Source organism: Agelaius tricolor, unplaced genomic scaffold (assembly GCF_023055355.1).
Source record: "Agelaius tricolor isolate 1412-34295 unplaced genomic scaffold, bAgeTri1.0.p SCAF_10, whole genome shotgun sequence".
NCBI lineage: Eukaryota > Metazoa > Chordata > Aves > Passeriformes > Icteridae > Agelaius > Agelaius tricolor.
The window spans coordinates 11,220,450-11,235,733 of record NW_027269270.1 but is presented as its reverse complement, the minus strand read 5'-3'; positions in this window follow the sequence as shown (position 1 = coordinate 11,235,733).

Here is a 15,284-nt window from a genome sequence, read left to right as displayed (position 1 = left end):
GCTTATAGAGGATTTAACTTTAGCCCATTTCCAGCACCTCCATGATGATGTTCCATAGATTTGTAACAGGCTTACCCTGATTATCTAGTCTGGCCTTCTGAATTCCAGCCAAAAGAACTTCCTGCAGCAACTCCTGACTTGTGCACTCCAAGAGCAATTTCCTCCTGTTTCCTTTCAGGATTAAGAATGAAAGTGAGAGACCAGTCAGACATTTAAATTTAACTAGATTTCAGATCAGTTTCCTGGACTAGAAGGAGATGCAGCTCATTAAATGCATGAGTTGAGATTAAATTCAAGGCTTCCCTGTAACAAATGTGAAATTGAACCCTCCCAACCCAAGGACAGATAGAGGGAGTTGGGGTGCTCTTAGGCTGCTAAGGTGGGATAGTGAATCCTGACAGAAAAGACCTGAGAATCTGGGTTTGCTGTTCCCACTGTTGCTGACTGCACAGTAGCTTGGGCAACCAATACTGCTGACCATACAGCCAATTCTGCTCTCCCATTTCTCTCCATCCCACAGTAAAGAGATCTCCACACACACACACTTCTCTCAGGAAAAACAGGAGCCATCAGCAGTCAGATCCATAGCTTTGCAGGGGACTGCAAACCAGCAAAAGCATGGGACTACAGTTGCCATGGGCAACTAGCTGCCTGTGTCTCTTCCTCAACCAGGCCTCTTCTGGGCTGTGCTGGGCTTTCAGAGAGCAGACAGAAGCACAGTACATCCACAGGAAGAGTCTAAAATATGGAGGGACATGCCTTGTTCTGTTCGAGTTTTGATCCAAACTAGACTAGCAAGTCTATAGGAATCACAGAGCTGTTGCCTGCCTTGGCATCCAGCTGCCTGCCGGATGCACAGGCCAGGCCAGGCCGTGCACCGGCACATCAAAAGGAGCTGTAACTGTCATTATAGCTGACACAATGAAGGTTTGGTGCTAATTGTTGTCTGGAGCAGGAGTCTGCTCTTCTGAGAAATTTTCCTGAATGCTGTTAAAGGGGCCCTGGTTGTTTTCAAATGAGCAAGTGATATCTAAGGCGCTCAGATCTGCTAACAATTATCTTCAGAGCAACTCTTGCTGCTACCTTTCCCAACCCTGTCCATCACACAGCTGCCGCAGAGTAGGAGCTGCATGGCAGGTTGAGCACTCTGTGGGGTGGGCAGCCATTACATCTTATTAACTTTGAGAGACTAAGCCTTTTGTGCAGGAACTGAATTAAATTAAGACACATTTTCATTGCTAAACAGTTACAATGAGGAGCCAGGCTTGGTCTTTTCTCTTCACCCTACCTGACCAGTGAATTTGTGATAAATAGCAATGCTGAAGTTAAGAAAAATCTATTTCTTGACAAAACAATTATAATGCCAGCCAAAAGTAGAAGGCAAAAGAACAATGACTACATATTATTTAAGCCACATAGACATCTGATGCAAAAGGCAGGTATCTCATTTCAGAAAATGCAGAGTTACTCAAAATGTGGGAGCAGCTATTTACGCAAGTTCCTTTCCATACTTAATATGGCTGTTGACTTTGGAATATTCCATTTTCCAGTCTTGACTTAAGCTACAGAAATTGCCAGAGCCATCTTAAATTATTTAAAAGAGGCTTCAACAAGCTGGATATCCTTCTACCCTTGTGGGAATTTCTGCAAGGAACTGATCAGGCTGAAATACGCCAAAAAACAATGTTTGGCATAAGTGAGTAACTGTGGCTGCTGCTGCTACAGTAATTTAAGAAAGGCAGCAGCTGGGAAAAACTGTTTCTCATGGTAACCCTTTCCATGTGTGTCCTCCACCCAGATGTAAAGTCAAAGACCCTCCTCTCAAAGGAGCAGCTTTGAAGTTCTTAAGTGATATTTAACTCCAGCAACATAAACACTTTATCGTTGGTATAAAGCAACCAGTAAAATAAAATACCACACCCCAAAGACTCCAGGGCTTTGGAGAGAATAGTTAATGCAGAAGATGGAGACAAAACCTTGCTTTGCTCAGGAATCCTGAGGTTTGTGCTACATTTTAACAGCATTGTGTAAAGTCAGAGAATGCAAAGTCACTCACAGAGATTTTTATCTCCTCAGCTCAAACAACAGTGGTAATAGAGACTCCACCATCTGAGTGCGCCTATGACCTGATTTTTGGCTGCTTCGCTGAGATACTTTTGAATTCATATGCTTTTAATTTTTGAAAGAAAAAGTGTTTGGGAAAGGAAGTTAGCATGAAAAATATATCTGCAATCTGGGAGCTACAGTTAACAGAAAGGAATCGTCTGTTTCTTATTTTTGTATATAAACACACAAAATGATGCTGAAGGATTCTAGATTCTCCAAGTTTTTTAGAGTATAATGAAAAAAGCAGCCCCCATAATCTTACATACAGCTTGTTGCTATTCACCCATGGAGGAGAAGCAATGGGGTCTCAGCATACTTTCCCCACTCCCAACAAACCATTCCCAGAACCTGTGGAACACAAGGAGTTCCACAGACTCTTCATTTAGCTGTTATGCTTACATAAATTCAAAGCATTTTGATCACACAGTTGGATGGCAGAATTGCATCTATTTAACACTGTAAGAATTATTTTACGATAGAGGGCCAAGTATCTAATATCTTTGTATTTCTTGAATGAAAACTGGAAGAGAAAGGGGAACATATTTCTTTGAACAAAATGGCTTATTTTCAGTGGTAGTCTCACTTCCATCCAAATTCTCTCCTATTATTCCACAAACATCCATACTAGCTGCTTAGAAGCCATTAAAAAAACATTCAAAATGCTCAACAATGGCTTATAACTCTATGTGCAAATGGATATATCATATTTACATGACTACTTGGGGAGGAACTGTTCAAGAAACAAGCTGAAAAAGGCCTGAGAGCTCTGGGGGAATGCTATAAAACTTGGGCCATCAAGCACATAGATAGATTACAACAGCCTGCTCTCAAACTAGAGCAGCAAACAATTAATGAGAAACGTATTGGATGACAACCCTTATCAGCCACTTCTGAAATAATTGCAATCATGTTTACAAAACGCAGAGTATATTCAATGACAATTTGAAAAGTGAGTATGAAGCTCAATTCATTAAATAGGTTAATTATTTCAAATAGTTCAACTACTTCCTGTAAATCACAATCTGAAGAATGCAGCTCTGCCTGAGAAGGGCTTCTATTTGGCATGGCTTGTCACCATGGTCTTTCCTATGCCTTCTGGTTTATGTAGCTTGCGGTGGCTCCAATACCTGTGTCCATGCAGCTGCTCACTGCTTTATGAAGGATTTATAATGGTATTAAAATTGCTTGTTTAAATCCACAGCAAAGCAGCAAATGCAAGCTTCCCCCTATTTTTGTAAATACTGTGAACATACAGAGCTTGTGTGGATAAGCTTTATTCCTGAGGGACCCCCCAAAAATTGCTGTTTGGATCTCCCCTGAGGCTGGCACACACCGCCCAGCAGTTACCTGGCGTCTTCCTGCTGTGTCACCAACAACCTCCTGTTGTGGGGCATCAATACCCATTTCCTCAGCAAGGCAGGACACATCTCCTTGGCAGGCACTGGCAGCCATATCTTCAAAAGGTATGGCCATCTGTCTCCTCAGAGGGTCACTGTCATCCATTTCTTCAGGAGGGGAGCACCTGTCACCCTCACAAGCACCTGAGGCCATCTCCTCAGCAGGGCACTGTCAGCCATTTTCTCACTGAGGCAGCGCTCATCCCCTCAGCAGGCACTGACCGCTGTTAGCAGGCCCTGGCACCCCTCTCCTCAGGATAGCACTGGCTGCCATCTCCTCAGCAAAATGCAGGCACTCATCTCCTCAGGTGGAGCCCACTCCCTGTCTCTGTGTGTCAGGAACTTCCCAGCAGCCCCTCTGGGATCAATGGGGTGCTGGCCCTGCTGCAGACCCTGAGGTACATGATATGGCTGCCCGCTGCCAGGTAAACTGTGTGCGTGTGGCGGCAGGCACGGCAGCCTGGGAGAAAGGCTGCTGGGATCAGGCAGGAGGGCAGTGCAGCCCCCAAAAGGTGGGGACTCACAGTGTTTTCTCAAGTTTCTGTTGCCAACAGAGGCTGCAGGATGGCAGCAGGGCCGTACATGAGGGCAAGTCACAGTGGGCAATCCCTGCTTGAGGGGAGCAGAGCCCTGGCTTGGAAAGTTCCAAGTAGCAGATGAGGCAGTAAGGTACAGATGGGCACAGGGCACCCAGAACTTTCTGTGTGCGAGGTGTGTCTGTGAGGGCTGATCTTGTGGACTCAGTCTGGGCTACAGTGACACTGCCGAGGTGTCGAAAGGGAGCGAATGCAGTGACAGGTTTGAGTCAATTCCCATCCCTACTCTCTATGTGACAATGATGACACACAGCAGGTGAAATCCTAGAAGCTGTGGTGACTGAACTGTGCCAGTGTGAGTGACAGACTTTAAAGTATTTGACACAAAGTGACGACACCATGCTGAAGTCCTGCAGCAGCGTGAGAGGCCTGGAACTTTTCCTCTGCACCCTCATGCTGTGAGCAGCCAGGTGAAATGGGACAGGTGCTGCTGCTTCCTTGCACAGTGGATGGCTGGGATGCATCTTTCTGAGGAATTGCCAGAGGAATAGCAAAGGATAAAGCTGAAGGTGTCCAAAAGCCTGAAGGCTGGTAAGTCTGCTCTTGTCTTGCTTCCTCCTCAGACACTGGCCTCATACTAGCTCCCAAGTACTAGAGAAATGGCAGACTTGGTGGGTTGTCTTAAATGCAATAGTGGAAAAAAATTTTGAAATGGTCCTTTGAATGCACAGGCCTGAGAAAAATTTAGTTTAACAGGTGCTGAATCACAGAGAATATGCCATTGCTTCTGACAGTGAATGAGTCTTTGGAGAATCAGGCCCTGTGTCCCTTGTTTCCTCACTAAGCTCTCAGATACAGACAGAGCAATAGTAAACTTAAAAATGTACAGATTTTGCCAGTTCACACTCATGCCCAGGTATCTCCATGGACTGAATTTGTTAGAAAACCCTAAAACTAATGTATTTCTAAATACCTATAGGTTTGTGTAAAAGCATTGGAATTAAAACTATCTGTGCTTACTAGACAAACTGGTCTAGCTAAATCAATCAATATACACCCCTAATTACTAGAAAACTCTACTGACCATATTTGTAATTTGAGTTATTGGAACAAGAAGAGCATTAAAGGAATGAAAACCATGGTAAACGCGCACACTGCAAGCATTTCTATTCATGTTACTTAGTTTTTGAGTACTTTTTCTTACCTAAATGTAGTTGAAACATAATTTGTATCCATCTATTTTTTAAAACTTATTCTATTCCAAGCATCTTAAAACAGCTGGCTAAAAGGTAGGGCACCATAAGCATCCAGCAAGCTGCTCATTGCTGATGCTCTTCTGCACTACTGTCTTTTTTAAATTCAGGCAACAGTGTTTCTCCTCTTCAGAGTCCATGGCATTTTCTCATTGTTTTCCACTAGCACAGGGTGTTGCAAACTGAAATGCAGTATTTTTAGGATAATTTAAATAGAAAATATAACTAAACCCACACATTAAAATCTTCTGTGCATCTTCAGATTTGAATTGCCTGACCCTATTTGTCTTTCACATTCCTTTGTTTTCCAAATCCAATCCATGTCCCCAAATAACTTGACAGTGTGCCCTGAAATACATATAAGGTGGATATCTGTGGCATTTATTAGTTAACAGGAAACAATTTACTGCTAAATTGTTTCTGGTGATATGTATTAGATAGCTGCTATGTGGTATTTGCTGTGGGCTCATATGCCATATAATCTGTGCGCTTTACAACCTATAAAAGATTAATCGTAAAGGCAGGCTATATCTTCATCACTATCAAGGTAAAAAAAACTGCTTTTATGGTTGCCTGTTTTTTATTACCTACAGATTTTATAGTAACTATTAGATCTAAAAAATAAAATTTATGTATGTTCAAAAAGTTTAAATGCAGCCAGGAAAAACTTTGCAGTCAGGAGAACACCCACAGTAAATGCAAGAGGGAACATTATGAAGTAGATATCAGTGTATTGGCAACATTACCCAACACAGAAGATGAACTGAGAGTGTATTTCCCATGACTGACTTTTTCACACTAGAAAAATAGTGTTGGGTACTAGAAAATAAGTGTTGGGTTTGCATTCCAGGTTCTTGCTTAATTCATTATGCAGATATTACCACTATAGTAGACTATTTCTCAGCAAAAAACTCTACCTTGCCCAAAAACCTTTTAGATGCATTTAACCCACTGCTTTGCCAAGAGGATTTAATAATTAGGAGACTTCTTCAGAAAGGAACTGCATCCAGGGATGCTGTGAGGGAAAAAAGGTAGTAGAGGAAGGCTTCCTACATATTTATCATATGTAAAGATACTTAAATTGTTGTTTTATGATGTTTGCAATGTAAGCCACATCCATCCTCCTTTTTTTGGTTAAGAGAAGATGGATAAGAGGTGAGTCTCAGAAGTACTGTGCAGAGGGGAGCTCAGACAGATACACAATTGATTTATCAAGGAGCTCTTTCTGTTGTGTTATTAGGCTAATGGCATCAGACAAAATGCACAATGATGTGGCTTCGTGTTTGTTGTTTCTTATGATGTAGTAGAATTGTCTGAAAAAATGTTTGCTTTCTTTAAGGGTTAGCCTTACCTCAAAGCAAAGCTTTTTCATATGTGAAAATGTCAGCTACTTTCATCCCAGGAAAATTACACAATTACTGGTTACCAAAATCATCACAGTATAAAACCCACAAGACCAGAAGTGGAACAGTAAGAAGGGATGAAGTTTCTCCTCAGCTTGTTTAAGACTCATTGCAATTTGTTTTTCCCCATAAAAACACTGAGTTTTAGTGCTAAAGAGTCAGTACAGATGCAATATTAAACACCTTGCAAGACTTTCTACAAAACTACAGTAGACAAGAGGTGCCTGATATCCCTAATGTAAAAAGCAGATTGAAAGTAGCTAATTCTTAAAAACCTATACAGTCTTTCAGGCCTTCATTATACAAAAGGGCAAAACAGATTTTAACAATCATGCATACATCCCTTGTAACTTGTATTAAATGTCCCTTCACTGGTTTTAAGATGTTGGTCATATCTGTTTTAATGTCACCATACCACTTTTTTTCCCCTACACAAAATCAAGGAAAACAAGGTAAGACCAGAATCTTCCAAACAGCTACAAAATTCTGGACATTTTCAACTGGTCTTCCTTAAAAAAAAGAAAGAAGAGTATATAGATAGAGGAAATGTCTTTGAAGGTGAATAGAGAAGATCTCTTTAATAATGCCTCCAATGCCCCTCCTTTCTTTGTCAACCAAGTATTTCTGTATTCAGTTGATTCCACCTTGCCATGATGAGTTGGATGTTCCTATCTCTGGGTTATCACTGAGATATTTGAATCTGGGCAAGCTGACAGAAATACATCATGGCAGCAGCATCTTCAAATTATGAACGGCGCAGGATTTCTGTGTAAACATCAATTTTTCCAGATTGCTACTGCCTGAAAGCTTTAGAAACTGTGCTTACAACTTGTGCCTACCCTAATAAATCTTGTGAATGTTTATGAGCAAAAATGTAGCTTGCAACAATGCTGATTATAACAGCTCTGCTAGGGCAGGCCAGAACCACAGCCTGACAACATGAGTAATGCTGAAGTGTTGGCACCTGTTCACCTTAATGCTAATACCTTCTTACATCCTTACAGGCCAGCCCAGAGTGTTCACTCTTAGTGCTTCAAAAGCCTTTCTGAGCATTGGAGAGAACTGTGCCACTGTTGGAAAATAGGTGCTAAGTAGCCTGCATTAAGACTGTCAAACTGGCAATCCAGCTCCATCTGGATTCTGAATGATTTTCCATCATCATGTAACAGTATAAGGTTCATTTGCCATCTGGCTCCTGAATCAACTGCTGTCATACAAGCAGCACCCAGCTGGTCCAGGGTCAGAATTAATTTGTTATTTGGGAGATATCCATTTTTAGGTGCCTGGCTTGAGTAATTCTCCTTACTGACTGGTTATCAAAGGGGGTTGCAAGCAATTGTTGTTCTGGAATACTGGGAAACTTTAGCAAACCCTGTAGTGGTACTGTGGTGGTACTCACTGAGGTCAGTGTTTCAGCAGCAGAGAAGACTCGGAGCAGACATTGTTACAGTAGCTAGGGTGTCTGCGTGCACTGAGTTCATTGGCTTATTTGGAACTCAGGCACTTCTGTCCTTTTCTTACTGGTTTTGGTTGGTGGCTTTAGGAACAAGAAATATTAAAGTGGAAAAAAAAAAAGTACCATCTTTAAATGCATTACTTTTGGGACCCGACTGTTCAAGTTCTGAAAAGTAATCATAGCTTCTAAAAACTTCTGAGTATTTGCTTTATTCTTTTGGACATCATCAGTCTTTTCACAGTCTCAGTTGTTATCCTTTTCCCTGAGCTTTTCCCTGAACATAGCTGGTTCAAAGGTGTAATGAAAAGAACTCATTCAATGAAAGATTCTCTTTGCCCCAAGGAAACTGTGAGGTGGAGGAGCACTTTGCCATGAGCACTCCACAAACACGCACAAGGGGTAAAAGAGCCATTGGTTATGGGGCTCTCCAGCTACTGGAACACTTCATTTCTCATCTTTATTTCTTTTAAAGCCCTTTGTAATAAAGCTACAGCCTGAAGAGGAAGAACTCAGCTGTAAAACTTCACCGCAAGGCAGCAAATTGCACTGTAGCATAATATCAACCTGATCTAAGATTCATGGAATGAATTATACATATTACATTGCCTTAAAAATGAAACCTGGTGAAGTATTACTGTAATTTGAAAATCTAAGTAGATTTGTACAGTAAGATTTAAAATTTAAACCTGTTTAAATATTAAGCTGATTGGGAAAAAATATTTTTGAGAAATGGTATTCAATAGCAAAAGAATCTCCATTCAGAAGAAAGACAGCCCCAAACTAATTTTGTCATAAGAAAAAAAAACATTAAGAAACCATATTCACTGGGCAACTTCCATCTAGGAAAGCACATAAAATCACAGTCACCTGAACATGTTAACTCCCATTAATGCAAATTCATGCTGAATTAGGAATTCAAGGGAATGCAAGGTCTCATCCCTCCAGGATAACAGATTTGGACAATATGAATTGTGCTAAATTTATTTTATTGATTTATTTTGATCAAGTAAAAGAAAACAATTACTGTTGGTAGGTGATGTAGGACTTTTTTATGTATTTCCAGCAGCAGAAACCATAGTGGCAACCAAATCCCAGGGTCTTGATTACTGCTGATTGTTCTCAGGTGAAGTGGTGTTTTAGCCCACATCCTCCAGCAACCTTTACCTCTTGTCACAGCAGAAGAGACACCTCTGTGAGAGTGAAGTGTCAGTTTCTATCCTTGATCTGCTGCTCAGTTGACCACACTGATCTTTCATCTTATTAACATTATCCTGCTGGAGTTTCATTTTATCTCTTCCTCTATAAGTGTTGCAGGATTTTATAGGTACCATTTTCCTTCTGAATAATGATTGACCATGATCCTGTTTACATAGCAGCATTGTTTGGCTCTGATAAGGATGGTGGTAGAATGTTTTACTTAGCAGAAAGGAGAGACTTGCCCAAACACTGTCTCACAAATGTACTTACATTAGTGAGGTCATCTTGAAACTGATCTGAAATCAGGCATTGGTTTTAATCTCAGCATTACTTGGTATGCTTCCTACACCATGTGTTCTCTAAACAAATGTGCACTAAAGCAGGCTGGTGAAGTTAACCAGACAGATGGCTGAAATCCCACATGTGGGATGGATTGGTAAATGAATAGGTAAGGACACGGATGGGTGTTTCAAAAGGCAAAGAAAAGGGTAGTTGATTACAAGGCTAGATAGAAAATGGAAGGTTTTATAAAAAGAAATATAGGATAATATAAACAGAGCCCTTAATCCAGTTGACTGTAAATCCCTTTTTCTTAATTGGTTTAGAAACTGTGGGCTGTAATGTGAGACAGAGGGCTCTCAGCTGCTTTTCTTCTTTGCTGTCTGGAATCACATTAAGTGGGAAACAATAGCAGAGCTGACATCTCCTTGTCTGTAGGGGCACTTGGAGCTAATCTGCTATTGAGACTAATACAATTATATGGGATTATAGGATTGCCACTGATATACAGATTAGGGAACTCCCAAAGGGAGCTGCATCTTGGGGTATTACAAAGGAAGAAAATTTTTATACAAGGGCCCTGATTACCCAGAAGTCAAGGGGAAGAGCCACAAAGACACATTCGGATTTATTTTTCACAGATTTACATACAAACATGAGGTTCTCAACCCAGGAGTAGGCAAATAATGCAAAAGACTTTAATGTGTATTGTTTACTCCATACAGAATGCTCAAGTGCTCTCTAAGCAACCTGAAGTCAAAGACAAAAATGCTTATATCAATTGCTGTCTTGCAAGGAAACCACTTGAATGCAGCAACTTGAAATGAAGGCACAACCTAGATCCAGATTTCATATAGCAGCTAGCTGTCCTTGCGCTCTCCCTTCTCGTGCCTGCACAACATGTACAGACACCAGCCTATAAACAGAATGATGTAAAGTCTCTTGGGTGAGTTCTGAATGCCCATAAATACCACAGTTGTGAGCCTAGGCCTTACATGCTCTCACAGCTTTACTCTGTACTCAGAAGAATGAGCACAGAGCAGGGTTATCACAGCTCACCATGAATGTGTGTGCTGTAGGCATTGAGCTGACATTCCTGCTACCAGTTTCTGGGTGCCTTAAGTTTTTAATGAGTTACTCTCTTAACAACACCATAAGGTGTGTAAATAAAAATGTCTTAAATTTAAAGCTTGTTAACCAACTCACCACAAGTCACATAAAATCCTGCATTAGTGTAGCTATCCCAAGTCTCTAGTTACCAGGCCACGTTTCACATATAACCCTTCAATTCATATATTTCATACATATTATTTTTCCCTGGCCAGTTGGCAACAAAATGTAAGCATGCTGTTCCCATCACTCCTATTCCCAACTCCAGGACAAACAGCTGCAATGCAGTTTAACAGCATTTGCTCATTTGACAATAGCAAGTAAAGAACATAGCTTCCCACTTCCTGTTCTAAGTTTGGACCAGGCATCTAATAAGAGATTCCTGAGTTCTAGCATAGGAAGAAAAACAAACATGAAAATGAAGTATGATGATCTCATAGCAAGGAATCATGGCAAAACTAGGAATAAAATTTGATTGACAGCAAAGCTCAGTACTTGCTGGACACCATATGGTTGTAACTCAGACCTGGTCATTAGTAACTGTGGTGAAGAAGGGGATTGGTTTTCTCATTCACAACTTTTTCCCACACATGAAAATTATGAGAGAAAATTTATAAAGAGAACTAATTGTGCTTCTTTTCCTTTTTTAAATTTAGGCAAGTGCATTTTTTATAATACGAGAGAGTATCTCCCTAAAAAACACATTCTGTGTATCTTGACCTGGAGGACTTTTCGCCTACAATGAGAGTTATGTGTGGACCTAAGCACCTTGGGAACTCAACCTTCATTTTCTTTTAGCCAAAGCACAAAGCAAAGTAGCCTTCAGGTCCTGAACCTGCATCAGGCACTCCCCAAGTGCCAAGACACCTTTAAGATTAAAGGATTTGGGTGGTTGTTTGGCCTCCAGCTTCATCCCTCTCTTTCTTCTTGAGCAGAAGATGAGATTTGATCTTTCTTGGAGGTGCCTGAGGGTAGGTTTCAGGAATTCTCTTTCAATAGTCTGGTGTCACCCTTTAAAACAAAAAGCCACTTCCTCTGTCTGAACCAAACTGCACACACTGAACATTGTGTTATATATGGATCTGGAGTCTGAAGCACTGCCTGAGGGGCAGACCTGGATTACTTCCCTAAAGAGATCATGCTACTTGCCAGGTCTTGCTGTCATCTGAGAAACCTCCAGCTACTGCAAACCACAGAAAGAACAGTCAGGAACTGATTCTGAGAAGGAGTTCATTGATGGAGGAGTACATAAGACAAATTTCTATAAGGAAACTTAATTCTAATAATGGTCTCTGTGTGAATAAATCAAGGGCTCTTTGCTTTCTACAGACCCTCTCCAATGTTGACAGCAAGTTTGCAACAAGATGAAAAGTTGGCCTTTTTGTAGAGATTCCATTATTTATAAGTTGCTTACCTCACTGTTGACTTGAATAAGGAGGGAAATAGCTTCCGCTTGCCAGACTGCTCTGCTTGGGCCCAATTACAGCTCCATCCTCTATTTTCTTTCTTTTCTCCACCCTCCCCTTACCCCAGTCTTTCCCCTACCCTTTAAGAGGGCATTTCCCTCTAATCTGCATTTTTCTGTCTTGGTAACAACTTCCAGTCACTAAAATTAAGAAGTTCCTGCTAAGGCTAATATAGTATCATGAATATACTCAGTGCAGATGAAATTTCAGCTCAAATACAGATCAGGCTGCCTGCACATTCAGAATAAAACTTTTGTGTAAAATCCTTGCCTATCTTGTGTGACTCAGTACAAAACAATACCTCAATACCTCTCCCCATAGATCTAGGCTTGAAAATACAGTATATTCATCATTTTCTTAGCAACCGGGAAGCTGTAATTTATTTTTATTTGTGGGAAAGCTCAGGTTCAGAAAGCACTCTCTCTAGGACATAGGTCATCCAAGCTTATTCAGCAGACTAAAATTAGATAAAGCAAAGATTAGCTTCAATCACTCTTTATTTGTGTTTGGTGTACAGAATGTTAAAAACTGGACTGAGCGGGTGAAAACAGAGGCTATGAGTCTGCCAAACTCCTTGGGCATTTAATCTAACTTAAAGTGAAGACCTTTGTGGTGGAACTATCTGATAGCAAGACCAGACTCTGCTTGCAGATTTCTGTGTGAGAGATGGATGCAGCTTCCCATCTGGCTGGGCGCTGGGGGCAGAGAAAGAGATGCAGGTGCAGCAGGGAATGTAAAAGGCAGTTAGTGTGCAGCATGAACAAGAGTGCTACACAAAGCACTTTAAAGCAGCATAAGTGACAGTGTCTTGTTTTTATAGGTAAAGAGCATCTTGTTATGGTCTGAAGTGGGTTAGAAACTAGAGCTTACTGAGGTATTCTTGTGAGGGGAAGAGCAGCTTATAAGGAGGGAACGGGAGGAGAGTGAGCCAAAGCAGCTCTAGGAAATGAAGTAGGAGAAAACAGACTGCTGTGCAGAGAGCTGCTGCTGCAGACTCTCAAAGGAGGGCCATCTAGAAACGGGGCCCTCTCTTACACATGTATGAGATGTCTGAATAGCTGTCACAGACCTGTTTACTTATAGCCCACAACGTGTACTGGTGCAGTGCTTCCAAGTGAAGTTGGGAGAGCTTTTCTCCTGAAGCCTGCAGTGTTAGACTTTGTGCCTCTCTCCCAGGGCTGCTACAAGGAGCCATGCTGCAACCTGTAGGTCACCATCAATGAAACAGAACCCACAGCAAAACTTGTGCAAGGATCCATAGCTTTGATTTCACACATTCCCACAGGACCTGAAGCAGCAATAAGGGTTGCAGCCAGCAATGGCCTTGAAAATATGAGCGGGTGAGAAGTTTATCATCCTTAGTTAGCAGTGCTGTGCTTTAGAAATGGTGTGCAGGGAGCTTGAACACAGCAACCTCTACAGCACAATCATATATCACCCACAATATGCGTATTCATATGTCCACAGATTTGCCTAGACAGACCTGTGGGATCCACCATAAAGCTGAACACAGTTACATGTACAGGAGAATGTGTGGGATTCAGAAAATAAATGAGCTTGAAGTAGTACAGGGCAAATTGGATTCCTACATACCTAAGCAAGAGATCACCAATACTATACAACATAGTGTGGAGGGAAGTTGACTCAATCGCCTTTCTTTCCAAGTGATCTACTGTGCAACGTCTAATTGTGATGCAAGTGACACAGAATTACTTGTAATAACATGAAAAGAATCAATAAGCCCATTTTTTCACAGATATAACCTGTGTTTCTCAGGTATTTAATTGCAATAGCCACCTGTCAGCAAAAATACTTGTTGCAATTTTGGTTTACATATTTATGGAGGATTGAAAAAGTGAATATGATGAATTATTGTTCAGTCATTACTGAAGAAATACAGCTGCAATTCAAGAGTGTGCAAAAATACGACTCTGCTGCCAGATTTATATACACAGTTTTAATCTTGGTTATATATGAGAGGAGCTGGATGTTTATGATTTTCCAACCAAGGGACTATAAACCTTGAGAATAGACGAAGACAGAAAAATAATGTAATTCAAATGAGTATGGAGGGTCAATCGGAATTAAGAAAAGAGAAAGGAGAGGAGAGAAACTGATTTAATTTAAGCAGCATTAGGGGACTAGATATTAAAAATGTTATTTCCCTGGTGCTTAACTAAAACCTGCCTTGTAGACATGCAAGGCTGTTTCTCATAATCACAAAAGGTATTAATGTGTGCATAGAATGACAATGAAAATTCACTAAGGCCAAGGTTTTTAAGAAGAAAATTATAATTTTGGGGTGTTTGTACCATGGATTATTTACCTTAGGACTCACAAAGTCTGTCTTTGACTGACCCTTCAAATGTGTCTGAAGAGTGAGAAGTTGAATGTTAAAAACCAGAAACCCCAAATATTATAAACCTTGTCCTGTAATAATAGAGGAAAACCCATTATTTTCTCTATATAGCTCTCACAGACTCTTGTGGGATCTTAAACATTGAAAATATACTAAGATATACTTTTGATCCCAAAACACTTAACAAAACAATCTATCTATCACTAAGGATCAACACAGATAAATGAATTCTGAAATTCAGCAACCACACAGAGGTGTTCAGCACCGCAGCACAGTAGCTGAGGACATAAAGTAAAGGACAGGAGATACTGTAAGCAAATAAAACTGTGGGGATGAAATTTGGGTGGCAGAAAGTAATAGTCCAAAGTGCAGCCTCATTTGTTCAGTTTCTTAGAGTTCACCAAGAGCTCACAATATTTTTGATGACCAAAATTATTTCCAGAGTGATCAGGCCTCACCTAGTCTGCCTAGTTTCTAGCTATTGTTCCAGAAGACTCTGGGTGTAGACACAGCCTTTACAGCAACAGCTGACGTTCAGACAGAATATCCAAGGGTGTCTGAGAAGGTACTAGATGCCTGTGTTCAGGCCTCTGAATCCCAGTCCATGTCTCACCTAAAAGATACTGAAAGCATATTCATTCACCTAACACTGTGAAGAGACAAATAAGAGCTATCACAGGGTAGTCTGGTACTTCAGTGAAAAAGAGCAGTGGAGGGAACAG